Source organism: Lepeophtheirus salmonis, chromosome 14 (genome assembly GCF_016086655.4).
Source record: "Lepeophtheirus salmonis chromosome 14, UVic_Lsal_1.4, whole genome shotgun sequence".
Lineage (NCBI taxonomy): Eukaryota > Metazoa > Arthropoda > Copepoda > Siphonostomatoida > Caligidae > Lepeophtheirus > Lepeophtheirus salmonis.
Window position 1 is genome coordinate 12187534 of NC_052144.2, and position 15547 is coordinate 12203080.

Below are 15547 nucleotides of genomic sequence, written 5' to 3' on the forward strand. Positions count from 1 at the left end.
AAGTTAAATTGACGTAGTTTAGGGTCCTTTTCAAATTTTTTTTCAAAATATATTAATTTTTCGATTTTTTTCAAAGAATTCAAAACCCGAATCCCCCCCAAAAAAAAAAAAAAATATATATATATAATCCTACGGACGTTCTTGTATGAAACCTCCTTCTTTTTTATAAAAATACGTTCTATGCCAGGAAGTACTTAAGTCTATGGAGCACTCCGAGATTAGTCTTTAGCTAAACATGCTCGTTGCTAATAGTTTATTTTTAAACGCGGCTTTTTGTTGTTGTTGTGTTTTTCTTTTCTTTTTGAGGGAAAAGTTGCGAGATACAATAAAAGTATTAACTCCAAAAAAAAGGGACAGCCTAATTTATATATATTATAAATCTGATTTGTAAATGTACATGACAATACACTTGATTTGGAGCAAATAAAGAACTCCTTTTCAAGTACGTTTCAATTAGTATAATATGTACCAATGAACGAATGATTGACATGGACTTTTGGTCAAAATCCTTGAATATTAAAAAGTTTTTCATAACAAAAAAAATGTTCCTAAAAAGAATAAATTTCAACCTTGTTCAACAAAAACTATATAATTCATACAATGTACTTGTACTTTCAATAAAATTTAAATACAAGGGTACAACAGGATCCTCTCTTTATATATAGAAATGGATTACTTTAGAGAAAACATTTCAAAAAAGTAGGAAATAAAATTGTCAAATGACATTTATCATAGAATAAACTTAAACGAAAACATCAGCAAGTTTATGTCCTATTATGTATCTATTATATTAGATATAGTGAATTCGGAAGGAACAGAGGGGGGTCTTTGAAGATTCAAATTATCAATTGGAGTGGAAGAGGAAGTCCACTTGTAATGATAGAAGGGATATTTGAATTAGAGACAAAGTCTCATAATATGACATTTTCTTTAAAGAATAAAAAAAAATCTTTTATCCCTGTTCAATACCATTTCTAGGAGAGATTCAAATAATATGAGACGCTGGTATGTAAAAAAAGCAGCCAAACACTAACATGGTCATCCTTACAATTTGTATTGTTGTTTGGGAGGAGTTGAATTGAATCTAATAGAAAAGGAATTTCATTACACAGGTGTTAAATAATAGTGACAAAAGTAGAGGAATAGAAAATTCGTTCTTCAGATATGTCAGAAAAAAAGATTTAGCTAAAAAAAATATCGGATTTTCATAAATTATCATCCTCAGTGTCACTTTTTATCTTTGATGCATTTGAGATTACTTTATAGTTATATGTCCTCTCTACAGGAATAAAAAATAATAATTCACAGTTGTTGAACATATATCATTTATTAAGGTAGAAACTGCAAAATGTGAAGCGAAAATGAAGAGAACAGTTTTTGCTGGTAAGACTTTTTATTAGATCAGCTGTAAGCAGCTGTGAGAGGAACTAAATAAATAAAGATAAGTTCCAATCCGTATACGACATATAGGCAGGAATGATTCCGATGTCGATCCTCAATTTTACTCCGAGTTCAATAAGGACTACTCCTAAACAAATCCTAAAATAAAAGACACACTTCGGATTACAACTAGAGAAAAATATGCCGCGCGTTGAGGTTATATTTCAAACAAATTTATTTATAATATATTGAATCATATTTTTCATAAACACTCTGCTACATTCCTTCAACTCCTACCGCGAGAATTTCCATGGGGTGTATAGTGTTTACAAATATTTTAGTAATATAAAACTTTATTACTCCTAAATAGTAGTAATAAGAACACTTAAAAAGATTCTTTGAAACCTCTAGAATTCATTCATACAATTTGATAATATTCTTTCAAAAAAATTGGTTGTAAAAAGTACATATATGTATGTTAAATTTAAATAGAAGGTGTAGCAAAAATATGATACACACTACAAATAGAATGGTACGCTAAGCCCACAGTTCGGTACGAATCGAGCTGTAACCTTCACGATACGCGGTTTGGTACGGTATACTAGTAAAAAATAGAATTAATGTAGTTTTTCGATATCATAAGGGTTGGTATAAATAAACACGGGATATATATTTTACTAATATTCATGAATTTATAAATTGTTTTGCAAGAAGATGAGCTTGTCTACATTTTCTGGTTAATATACAAAAATTATAAGCAGTCACAAAATCGCCATCGATTTTGTAAAAAATAACAAGTAACGTAATTGCTTCGGTTTGTTTATATATGTATGATATATAAACCAAATAAAAATAACCAAAATTTTGAAATATCAGAGGTTATTATATGTGATTATATATATGGTATACGTACCGAACGGAACCGTGGTACAACCCTGTACCGTACCAGTCTTAATGCACAATGGTATCTAGGGGGAAAATATATCACAGAGAAAATAACAGAAAATAAAAAATTCCACTCATTGTGTGGTATTTGTATTATGTATGTATTTACGTTACGTAAGTTAAAACGTTACGTAGAGTTTAAACTAAAAACAAAGAAACTTAGATGTATGTACAACTCGTGTTGAAAAAAAATACTCATCATTTACAACGCTAAATATTCCTCCTTTCTTTTCTTTTTCGATATGACGTCCTGAGCCAGGAAGTACTTTAGTCTCTAGAGCACTCCCTGGTTGAGCTTTAGCTACAGACGCTCGTTGCACATGCCTAATCACTTTCATTGTCTTTTATTTTGTATATGAAATTCCCTTTTCTTTATGATATGTCCTGATGAGTCAGAGCTACACAATCTAGTTGTTAAAAATCAGTCATTTTCAGACAATCAATCAAACAAACAAACTTTCCTAATTGAAGATGGGAGATGGACTATTTAGAATGCTAATTTTATTTTATTTTGAGGAAAATTTGTGAGAGACAGTAAAGTAATGACGTTTTATAGTAGTACAGTGTGCGTAACCGAAATCTGAACAAATGTTAGTATAACAATAGTTGATCGTACATTTCAAGAACAATAAGAGATAGAAACTTGAAATTTGATTTAATAAATCATCATCTAATTAAGTTATAATTTCTTCAATATGATTTACATTAGCTGCTACTATATTCTTCAACCGAGTCTTAAATAGAAAGCAAATTTACCTGATGTAGGTCTCATCCATGCAATGATGGGAGCCTTCAGGTCATCCATATTCCTGTAGAAGGTTTGACAGGCTTGTATCTCCTCGGCGTTTTTTATATATGCTGTAATTTAATGGTTTCAGATCTGGTGATGATGGAGGCTAAAAATTACGTAATTTGGACTCAAACAAACTTTGAACTTTAAGGCTTCAAGTTGTCTCAAATCAGTCCCTAACTGCATACACCGTGTCGTGAGAGCACTCCAACGGTTTGGTAATGTTTCTGGCTTTATTCTCTGGCGGATGATTTAAAACAAAACAAAACATTTGTAAAGTTACTTCCGAATTTTCTTCATAAAAATCATAAAACCTCGGTAAAATTTCAAACTTGTAACTCTACTCCTTACTCTCCATTTGAAACCTTTGAGGGATTGTTCATTTGTGGGTTAGGCACATTGTAGATATGAATACTCGTATATATGTATGTGATGTACTATTTAGAATACGAATTAAACAAACATACACTCCCATTAAAGGTTGCAAATGTGCTAATATTAAATATTATGATGAGGCTGTGTAATGTAGCTTCATCTTCTCTATGGTGTTCTTTAGTTGTTATATGTGCGTAGTGTGTGGATTAGACTGTTCCGTATTCGGGTTAATTTTTTTACCCTTTATACAAAGAACTTTTCTGCTGAGGACAATCCAAAAACTGACTTTGGCAGAGTTACAGGGCACACAGACCATCTTAGTACTCGGTTTATCAGTTAAAAATATTTTATTTTTCTTCAATGATTGAAGAAGGGATCTGTACAAAGAAAAAACTAAGTTTAGTGATTTAAAAAGGTAAAATTATTGTTGCGTATGCTCTTTCTTCTTTTTGGTTAATTACTTAATAGATCGTCGTAGTGTTACCTTCTCTATTTGAAGTAACCATTCTCACCTTTCTTTGATGTAAATTGTTTTTAAAATACCCAATAAAATATATTTAGGAATTGATGTATAATAACAATATTTTCCCTGCACTAATGAAATTTTAAACGTAAAATATTCTCCTCTTTATTCAGTAATTTATTTAGTCTCCTAAATCATATTACTGTATACTGTATTACTGTATGTATTCAGTGGTACCATATGTCTCCCTACCGACTTCCCCTTTCCCTCATACCAAATTTTCATATTCTATATGTTTTCTAGTATCTGTATTATTAAAAAAATACCTTTTATTCCTATTTTTTTAATCATTTAAGGGGCCTAAGATGTGCTCAATTACTTACAGTTGCCCTGATTTATTAAATATAACATATCAAAATTTAACCCTAGTTGAAGAGTGTAATAGTTGTTGAGCAAAGTGGACGAACACTAGGCATGTAAATCGTAAGTATTTTGGGTGTGTTAAAAAAGGGACAATTGCACTGGTAACCCTGACAATTTGGGAGCTATGAGATGAAGGAAACAAACACAAACCCCCATTGTATCTAGATATTATATAGACAGGAATATCAACGATGTCAACCCCTATTTTACTCTGAGACCAACATGGATTTATATTTATACACAACTCTGCAACAAATCCTTAGAGTCATACTTTTTTCTTTCACACACTAGTGATTACTTTATACTTACATGTTCTCTCATCAAAAATAAAAGGGTAATGATAACAGCTTTGGAAAGTAAAAATACAATGAACAAGTTATCAACAACAATTACTGCAAGTTATAATTGCTCGGGATTTACAGCCTATGAGCATTATTTTGTATTATGTTTTATAAGAGAGGGAACATGCAAATTATTTAATACATCTGAGACATCATATTTTTAACTGATAAGCCGGATACTAAAAATTTAAAAAGTCCATTTTTTGACTCTTAGCATCATATTTCAGAAGTTACAAAATGCATAAAAATACCCAATTTGAACCACTCAAAACATGGCATGGGAGGCCTATAACTTTGTCAAACTCATTTTGATAATTATCTCTAGTAGAAAATGCCTTTGTGCATAGCGAAAATATAATAACCCAAAAAAGGGACAGTTTAGTAGTGTATATATTAAAACTATAAAAATTAAACATTCAATAAACCATTCCCTTCTTTTACCATTTTTACTATCTTTACCTTAATGAGATACCTAGTTGAAAAAAGATGAAATAGAAAAAACAATTACGTCTCTCCATGTTATGGCTCTATGTAACTGGCTATAACCATAACCAACATATTATGAAATATCGAAATTGATCATCATAAAAGAAATTAAAGTATATTTTATTGTTATATCAAGAGTAGAAATGAAATTGCTGGGATATTTACAATGTATGGGTTTCATGCAGGTACATTCATAAATATCTATAATTGTAAGTTTGTACCTATATATTAGGGCGGTTCGTTTTTCAACTTTTTTTCGAATTTCGAATATGCTGAGTGGAGAAATGTTGTTTTAATAAAATAACCACTACGAAATTTTACTATTTTACGATGTCATCATTAGATTTTAACTTCAATTTGAAACAAAGGCAAGCATTATTTATCAATATTCATAAATAAAGTTTGTCTATCTCTCTGGACTAATTTTTAAGTATGTGTTTTTTTAATTAATTGATTGTACATTATCTTATAGTCCATGTACAGAACATCACATGGTTAATCGTATTAACTTAGACTTTCTTGATTTTTTTATTTCAATTTTTGGATAGACAGTCAAACCTGGCCTAACAGCCATCTGTTGAAAGTGAGTCACCACAAACAGCGGTCATATCTGTTTTTCAAATTTAGAATTGTTACAAAATATCAAACTGGTTGAAGAGGTCATCAGCTCTAGACGGTCACTTTTTCATTTTTCCTTGCCTGACTCATTTAATACAGATTTTTTCGTATGTAGTCAATAGTTATATAGGAAGAAATAAACAAATATGTCACAAAATTTAGTATTTTATATTTTTTTTGCCACCATCTACATATATGCAAAATTAAATAATGCTACTTTTATTTCTCTCTTGCAGAGGCTTTAAAAAGAAAAAGTACCACATGATATTAGGTAAAACGGGTGTTAAAATAAGAGTAAAAATTGACCCTTGGCCTATAAATGCCTATTTTTCATTTTACCACTTAGTTGCACCTAATGCATCTCTAGCTATCTTTTAATTTATATTCAATTACAATTTCTAAACTAGATTTTGAGTAATAATATTTAATATATTTCATACTATTTTGGGTAGTAAATAAACTTTTTCATATTTTTATGATGTGATTTATGTTTTACGCATATTTTTCGGGGTATCCGTTCGCATGGGGGGAGGGGAGTTAATTTTTTTTACAAAAAAAACTCCATAGCTATTCACAAAAAATTGAAAAATCCATAGCTATTCACAAAAAAATTGAAAAATCCATAGCTATTTACAAAAAATTAGATTTATTTTTAAAAACTTTCAAAAATCTATAGCTATTCACCAAAAAAAAACTTTTTACATTCAAATATTAAATTTATTCAAAAAAAATTCGAAAATTTGCAGCTAAAAATTTTTGTCCACTTGTTTATTCATTATTTTGTGCAAAACAATTTTGATTTACATTTTTAAACTTATACATTTTTAAAAAGGAATAGATCAAAATATACCAGTGAATTGTGAATAAAACTTCATTGTCTTATAAATTTAGCGATTTTTTCGAAATATCAATGGGTAAAGTAACAAAAACAAACAATTTTTGCAAAACAAATTTTATGCTAAGACCATGGACAACTGAGATGGAGGTCAAAAATAATTATGTGAGAGCACTTTTTGATGCAAAAATGAGTTATGCCGAGTTATAACGCATCGTCTCCTGCTCCAAGGGAAATATATTATTAATCAGCCGAAGGATGACAACAAGAGCCTTTAAAAAAAATCAGATTTGAAATATAATTCTTGACAAAAAAAATTTAATTTTATGATGAGTATCTGTAGATTTTTGAAAAGTTTTTACAAATTTTTTTTTTTTTTTTTCAAAAAATTGAATATTTTGTGAATAGCTGTGAATTTTTGAAAAATAATTGGCATTAAATTTTCAAAAATTTTTGTCAATGGCTGTGAAGTTTTGAAAAATATTTTTTAGTAAATTTTCAAAATTTTTAGTACTGTGAATTTTGAAAAATATTTTGTCTTAAATTTTCAAAATTTTTAGTTTTGTGAATGGCTGTAAATTTTGAAAAATATATGAAATTAAATTTCCAAAAAAAATTTAAATTTCAAGCTCTCCCACAAAAAACATATAAATATATCTATAAAATTCTACAGACGCCCTTGATGTGGCCTCAGTCCTTGCCAAACTGCAAAACTCTTTAATACAGGATCTGAGGCTCCATTGAGATGAAGGCTTGTGCCACATCTTATGTGAATATGGATGCCTTCAATGCTGCTGTGGAGAAGGAGCGGGCTGACGTGTAGGAGAAATACGTAGATAAAACTTGCTAGGCCTTCAGGGCTATGATCGAGGCCATAGTGGAGGGCAGGGATTGCCATTTTGAGATTTAATTGTTGATATAATATCTGATTGTCTGACTACATGTACTTTTTGAGAATCTTGATCAAGTTCAGCTTTTAGCTAATGCATCCACATATTAATTGCCCGTATTATTGTTATGGGCCTGTACCAATGACATGTTTACAGGACCTTTTAATCTGCCAATCTCAGCCAATATCCTTTCTTGCTGTCTAGTAAAGGTTCCTCTTTTTTTCCTATGACAGTCATACTATCAGTATGAAAAACCACCCGCCAACATGATTTATTTTCCATCACAAAAAGAGCTGGCAATGCTTAAAAAATTATTTCCAACTCCGCCTGAAACACTTTGTTATGCCAGTTAAAATTTCCATAGCCGTCAAGAATAGATTCGTCCCCACCCGAAGTACACCAGCCATACCCAACCTTATTTTTATTTTTGGATCCGTCAGTGAACACATTTACACATCGATGATTTGCAGTTGTCTTTGCCTTCATAGTCCCAATAGAAGGACAGTTATAAGGTTTACGAACTATTTCTTCTAAGGGTGCATCAAATTTGTGGAGTCTTTTAACTAAATTTTGTTGGAAAAGGGTTTATTTTACATTTTTTCCTTTACTGTGCAATCCATGTGATTGGAACATCATCCATGATTCTCAATCTAGTTGTCAATGCATGTCTTTTAATGCTACGGTGTAAAGGTTCAATATTAAAAATAATCTTCATTGCTTTTGTTGGTATTAATTGCATCGCTGTACACATCACGAAACAAGCTATTCTATTGACCCTTCAAAACTTGTTGATGTTTCCGTGTTTTTCTATGATCCGAGTTCCTTTTGTTGGATTGAAGAAGAAATTTACTTCCTGTTGAAAACAGGTGATTTCTATGTTTAGCAAGCAATTTTGTACCATTCAATTGTGCTTGGGTCAATATCATTATTTTCTAAAGATTTTTCCATATCACCGTAAGGAAGGTTGTCGAATGCTCCCTTTATGCCCAAGAAAACAATTATGACTTATTTTTATTAAAACGGCGATTTCTACATTATCAATGATTTAACCAATTGCCAAATCTGTAGACTTTCCCTTTTGGAAACCAAACTGATTAGTTAATTGTACTTTTAGCTTCGAGAATTCGATATGCCAAGCAACACTCCTTCTATTCCTTTAACTATTGTGTTCGCTAGGGTAATTGGTATGTATGCTTTTGAATTTGTATAATCATCTTTACTGGGTTTTGGTAAGAAAATGACTCTAGCTTCGCTCCATATCTTAGGAAAACAGGAAATTTAAGTGATAACTTAAATATAAAAGCCATCTTGCTAAAGTATTTATCTGATTAATTTTTATAAATAATAGGGGTAGGACATCAGGTCTGAATTTTTTTATATTTTTGAATGAGCTATAAACTTCCTCCACAGTTGAACTATTTAAATCATTTACCCATATAGCATGAGTGTTCCTATTTGTCTTAGTCCTTTCATTCACCTTTTCTTTCCGTTCTTGTATATAAAGAGTAGCATCGCTAAAATTCATTTTGATTATTTTTTTAAGTTTTCCCAAACGAAAAGTGTCCTGCTGCGTTATGTAGGATGACCAATCTAGGTTTATTTTTTCTATTTTGTCGCTTAATTGCCGCCATTATAGTCTGTTGTGAGTCCAATTCAGTATATTTCTTTCTTCAGTGATGACACCTCTCCAACTCTCCTATATTCTCTCTTGCTTCCATGACAAGTAACTATATACTTGGAACTCTGTGCTTTACGTACTTGGCTTTCAGCCTTATTCACAATTGTTTTATCACTTAGGAACTGTCTTGCTCTGGTACTTTATTCTCAGAGGTGCCACTGTTTCAAGCAAATTTTATAGACTCAGTGACTTCAGTTTCAAGTTTTTCTATTTCTTTTGTAAAAATTTCGTCATGAAAATCTGTAATAGTTGTTGTTTTTAAAGGTTGTAGTTTGTTCAAAAATTCAGACCATTTCACACTCCGGAGGTATCTTATTAGGACCGACTCCATTTGTAATTTCATTCGGAACATAATATATTTATGGAACTACATATTGGCTTATTAGAAACTCCCCATAATGATATATGAGGAAGCATATAATGATGTGAAGGTTATATCTATAATCGATGATTTAACCCCTCCAACATACGTAACTGTTCGACCCTCATTACAAAAATTTATTTTTAATATGGCAGACATTAAAATTATATTCCCTCATCTCTTCTATTGTTCGTTTCTGAGCCCCACAAAGAACTGTGAGCATTGGAGTCCTACCCACTATTATGGGTACTTTTTGTTATATTTAGTTAAATATAAAATTATCAAAATTTTGGTTTAACATTATTTAATCAAGGATCCTTTCTTTACTCAATCGCAATATGGAATGAATGTGCTCCTACCAAGTCCTACTAATTAAAGAAATTAATTAACTCATCTGGGGAAAAACATTTGGGTATCTCAAGTTGTGAACCTCAAACACAACGGTAAGATCTTTAAGTACTTCAATCTATTCTTTAGCCTCATTGAATGGATCCAAATCCTAAATGTAGGGGACAAGGGAAAAAATTAAACTAAATTTACATAAAATTAATTAATATGCTTATTTCCTTCGGGTTAAGATTAACATGTTTACATCAGAGGCCTCATTGATCTCGTTAGTTAATAGACAAAACTATTAACACTTTATTTACACAGCCTGCCTCTTCCAATCCTCAATAAACAAATTCGAATAAATTCAATAGTTGTGTTTACTAAAATTATATTCCATTGTCATTCCATTTATTTTTCTACCTATTGACTTTACCAATATCCAATACTTAATTAATCACCCAAGATGTGTACCAAAAAAATGGGACTGTTTCTCTCTTATAAGATTGATCCATTCCATGCTAAATTTAAACTTATATTGACAAGATCAAGTAGGTACCAGGTGTTGAATTGAAATCTGAACACATAACAATTCAATAATTAATTAAGGTTGAGTGATTGAAACTTATTCATAATTCAATATTTTAATGCATAGACAATTCGTTACAAAACAAAACAAACCTATACTCTCTAGCTTACGTACAATTGAAGAAAATGACACTTGAACGTGACCGACAAATTTCCATTCGTACACTCTAAGCAGTTGGGTGTATCCATGACGACCGTTTAGGCCGTTAGCAAGTTCGAAACGTTGAAGAGGGAGAAGGGCTCCGTCAAAAAGGCCAAACTGGAGCTGGAGAGTTAAAAAACAGCCCAATGACCTCAAGTCCATGAGGGCCCATGCAAAATATCACGGGGTTTCACACCAGACTGTCTAGAGTGCAATCAAAAAAATGGGATGGAAAGATCCTTGCGAGAGTGGAAAGGCTACTTTTGACACATGCAATTAATTAAAGAAATCAATATCCTCTAATACAATACTCTTATTAAGTGTTTGGTACGAGTCTTTTGACTTCTTTTGAACTCGTTTTTGACATTTTTGTCCCCCTTACTTACCTAATGGTCACCTCCTTGACTACAACTTTTCCGTGCATGTTGAGTATAAGGCTGCAGTGTCGGTCATCTAAACCTGAGGCCTTGAAGGCCGTCGTTAGCCATCACTGGGACGCCATGACAGATGACTAAATCTGCAGTGGGTACCAAGACTTCTGAAAAGCTGACCATAACTTACGAACAAATTGAGAAATATAGATCAACTTGATTTTAGGTGGAGCTATGAGCTCTGCCGAGTGCCCATTCTAGATTTAAATGTATTCATTCGAAAAATTATTAAAATACCTATTTGGGTACAGGAACCTGTAAATAAGTATTGGTATCGTGACAACATTATTATTAATAAAAATATTTTTCACTAACTTTTATCAAATTATATTGATTACCTCGACGACTTTGTTTTGATTGAAATTATAAACTTTTTTTCTTACAGTAGATTCAGGGTTTTTAATTAGTAGTTTTATTAAAATCAAGCATCTAATTTGTGATATTGAATTTATTACGTAGGCTGCTATATATATTTCTAGCCTAATAATAAAAATGCGATTATTTATTATCAAAATTGATTTTATTGTTTTTCAAAGTATTCTCCTGTAAGATTTATACACTTTTGCATGCGCTCAAACCAATTGTCGAAGGTCTTTTTCCGCTCCGATTGAGAAACCTCCAACACATGGCTTTTAATCGCTTCAACAACATCTTCTGGTGACGAAAATCGTTGACCACACATTTTTTTCTTTTGTGCGGGAATAAAAAAAATCATTGGGTGCCAAGTCTATTGCAGATGAACCATCAGTTCGACGTTTTGGTAGGGCAAATAGGCGCTGATTTGAGCCAATACGTGAGAGCTCGCATTGTCATGGTGAAAATGATTAGTCTTCTTTTGTTCGTTTTCGAATTTCTCCGAACACTTCAAGTAAAAAAAATTGTGATCTACCACTCAGAATTGACCGTCCTACAATGTTCAAGTGGAAAAGTTGCTACATGACCAGTTTTGCAAAAGAAACAAGCGACCATTTGCTTCGAAGTGCTTCTTCCAGGAACAACTTTTGTTGGATTTGGCTCGTCTTCGAAGACCCACACTGTCGATTGCTGTTTTTTTTCGGATTTATACACATATATCCATGATTCGTCATCTGTGAAGATCTTATAAACGTCTTTTGAAGCACCGTAAGCGTATTTCTTTAACACTTCTTTCCACCAATCGACACGAGCCTTCTTTTGAGCGTTTGCCAAATTGTGCGGGATCCAACGAGAACAAACATTTTTTACGGCAAGGTGTACATGCAATATCGAATGTATGGTGGTGGAAGAAATTCCCAAAGATACTTCTATCTGACGGTATGTCACATGACGATCTTGTATTATCACTTCACACACAGCATCAATGTTCTCTGGAACAACGGCCGTTCTTGGACGACCTTCATGGAATTCGTCTTCGAGGCAACGTCGGCCACGATTGAGTTCATTAAACCAGTTTTTCAAGTGCTATGGAAATATGCTTTAACGCTTATAAAGATTTAAGTTCATGAATGCACTCTTGTCGTGATAATCCACGTTGAAATTTGTGAAAAGTGATTGCAAGAAAATGTTGACGACTTATTTATATTTTTTTACCAAATTAATTTTTTTAAGTCACTGTAAACAACACAAATGATGCTCGTACGTCAAAACATTCTGTGTACGATTATGCTACAAAAATTTCAAAGTTACAAAAGGGAATGTCAAATTGCACCTGGCAACACTTAGTGTAGCCTAGGGCAGAAATATATACATATATACGCACGTACATACATTGAAAGATTAAGAAAAATGAATATTGTATTAATTTATACCTTTCAAAGTAAAGTAAAGAGTAGAGGGTACCAATTAAAATTTGTGGGGTTGGAAAATCAGTGTATTTTATTTACAAAAAAGCATGGAAACTTGGTATATCAGCCTATGAACCCTCCTTTCTCCTTTGATTAGCTTCTCCTTTGATATTACAGTTATCCTTAATAATTCTTACAGATTTTCGATTTGATTGAAGTCTGGACTGTTCCCAGGCTATTGGTCTTTCTCCAAAAAACCGGAATATGCTCGGAACACTATTTTTGAGTATATTTTGAAGCATGAGATGTAGCATTTTCTTACGGGAAGATAGCCTCAGAAGGAATGGGACAACTTTTCGGGTTCGAATTGATCCCCTGGAGCTCGAACAAGTAATGGCAGGCAGAGCAAACTTCTCAAGAATCTTGGTCTGATAGTATACAATGTCAATCTTCTTCTTGCAGTCCACTAAATGAAGATCACTCACTCCCAGAGCCCAAAAGTTCCCCAAACCATTATTTATAGAGGGTGCTTCACAACTGGCACGTATGGAACATCAACCTCTTTCTTGGCGCATACACGATTGTTTTGCAAATGTTTTGAGCCTATGATCTGAAAGAAGCTTTCATCTTATCAATAATACGTGTCCAGTCATCCAGGCTCCATCCCAGCTTGTCCTTGGAAAAAACCATCTTCTTTTTCTTCATTTGGTCTATCAACAAGGGCTTGGAAGCCTGCTTCTAGTCCTTAGCACCAACAGATGTCTTTCAGTATTTTGTCAGAGTCTCTTCAGACACCTTGTTACTCTTTTCCTCATAATCAATGAAAGGACTTGCTTCGCAATTTGAGAGATTGAAGGGGACGACGACCTGGAATTGGCTTGCCTTCTTGGCACTCTCCTCGCTTGTAAGCTGCCCACCATCTCTGAATGGACCTAAAAATGACCCCAAGTTCAGTAACAATAGTTTGTTGGGTTTAGCCACCAAGTAGCTTGGGTAAAGCAGCCACTCTGACCTCCGAACTTGGAGATATGGCTATGGAGGAAGGTATATATGGGTGGAAATTTGCACTTTTTTTCATCAACAAGTAACAAGAATTGACACAACTTTTTCACCTAATGTTTTGACGATAATGTAGAGTAAACAGTACTTCAACAACAATTTCTTGCTATCATTTTGGAATAACCAGTACAGATCATTTATTCAATGAAAAAGAGTGCGAAATTGGAACCGACAACCTTTAATTGTCACCCTCTAGTGATGTAGTTTTTGGGATATATTGTGGGAGTTGTATAAAGTATGTTCTAGAACAGTGCCTTGCAAACTTTTTCCACCCTGGACACCTTCCCAAAAGTATATAAATTTTATCAAGGCATCCTACTTTCTCATATAACTTGAATCGTCAGTGAGCACTCTATGGATAGAGCGTAAAATCTCTACTTAAAATCAAATTGAGTTATGTATCTCAATTTATAATTCTTGTTCTAGGATATACTTTAATAAAAGCTGTAGATTTTTGACAAAGCAAAATCCAATGCCTTAATATTATCAGAGAAAGTCCTACTATTTGATACTCCAAACAATATTAATATTATATGTTTTCTTACTCGTTGACATTCAATGATATGGCTCCCTTTAAAATCCAAACATGAAGACATTTAACAAATTAAAAAATTATGAATGGTAGAATTCAAAGTTCTCACACAGTCTTTGCAAGGAGTGTCGTAAAAAATAAAATTTGCCGATATTTGAAGTTGCGCTGTGCACCCTTTGTCATCGTTAATGTGGAAGAGCGAGCCTAAAATTTCCTTGTGCCAGGTTTTAGGTAAGTCTAAACAATTCATATAATAGTCACATAGATTATAAACAATACCTCGTAATTGTTGCTCATAGTATAGTATTATATGGCTAGAGTAACCTAATCTGCATTTTGAAGTACAACAACATCTATGTAGATAGACTCATAATATTTTCTCTTTAAAAGCTTTGTCAAAAAGCATTTCTAATTATTTTATTGCATTTAGTCAAGCTTTTAGATAATAAAAAGGTCAAACTTTCTATAAGTTGTTTGAGTAATTTATATAAAATATAATTGTTATTAATTAAAACCGAATACTGAGAACCGATCCAAGACAAACTTTGTTTACAGTCAGTTCCTCCAATACACCAAGGTTGGATAATGAACGGAAAAATGAACACTTTCATTTTGGAAGGAACTAACGGAAATGAAAAATGAATACCATTCTTTTTATCATTTATTTTATTGTTTCTAATGACTATTTTTCCAAAGATTACTAAAATAAATTTCATGATTTTATTCATAATTACTATGATCTTTTGAGGATGCCTAAAACAAATATATTGAAAAATTGAATTGTAGATTTCCAATCAAGATATTTTTATATATTTTATATACAGAAAAAGAATATAGCCCGTGCAGGGGCTCGAACCCTGGACCGTTAGGTTAAAAGCCTAACGCTCTACCAACTGAGCTACACGGGCTTGGTAGGCGCAGTTAATTCTAATTATAAATAAATTTTGTAAAAAAATATTGAGGTTGTGTGACTAAATGAAACATTCCGACAGTTGTTACATTGAGCTATGAATTATGGCATTCAAAAACAATACAATAAAAGCACAATTTATTAAATTTCAGATTACAACATATAAGTTTGCCTAAAAATATCCAATTGTTTAAATATATAATGTAACAT

General features: G+C 32.2%; 1 non-coding gene across 1 annotated transcript; it reads right to left on the reverse strand.

The window, feature by feature from the left end:
- Positions 1-15262: 15262 nt before the first annotated feature.
- Positions 15263-15335, reverse strand: TRNAK-UUU (transfer RNA lysine (anticodon UUU)). Its single transcript has one exon. It is a non-coding gene; the product is annotated as a tRNA-Lys (tRNA).
- Between the last annotated feature and the right edge of the window lie 212 nt (positions 15336-15547).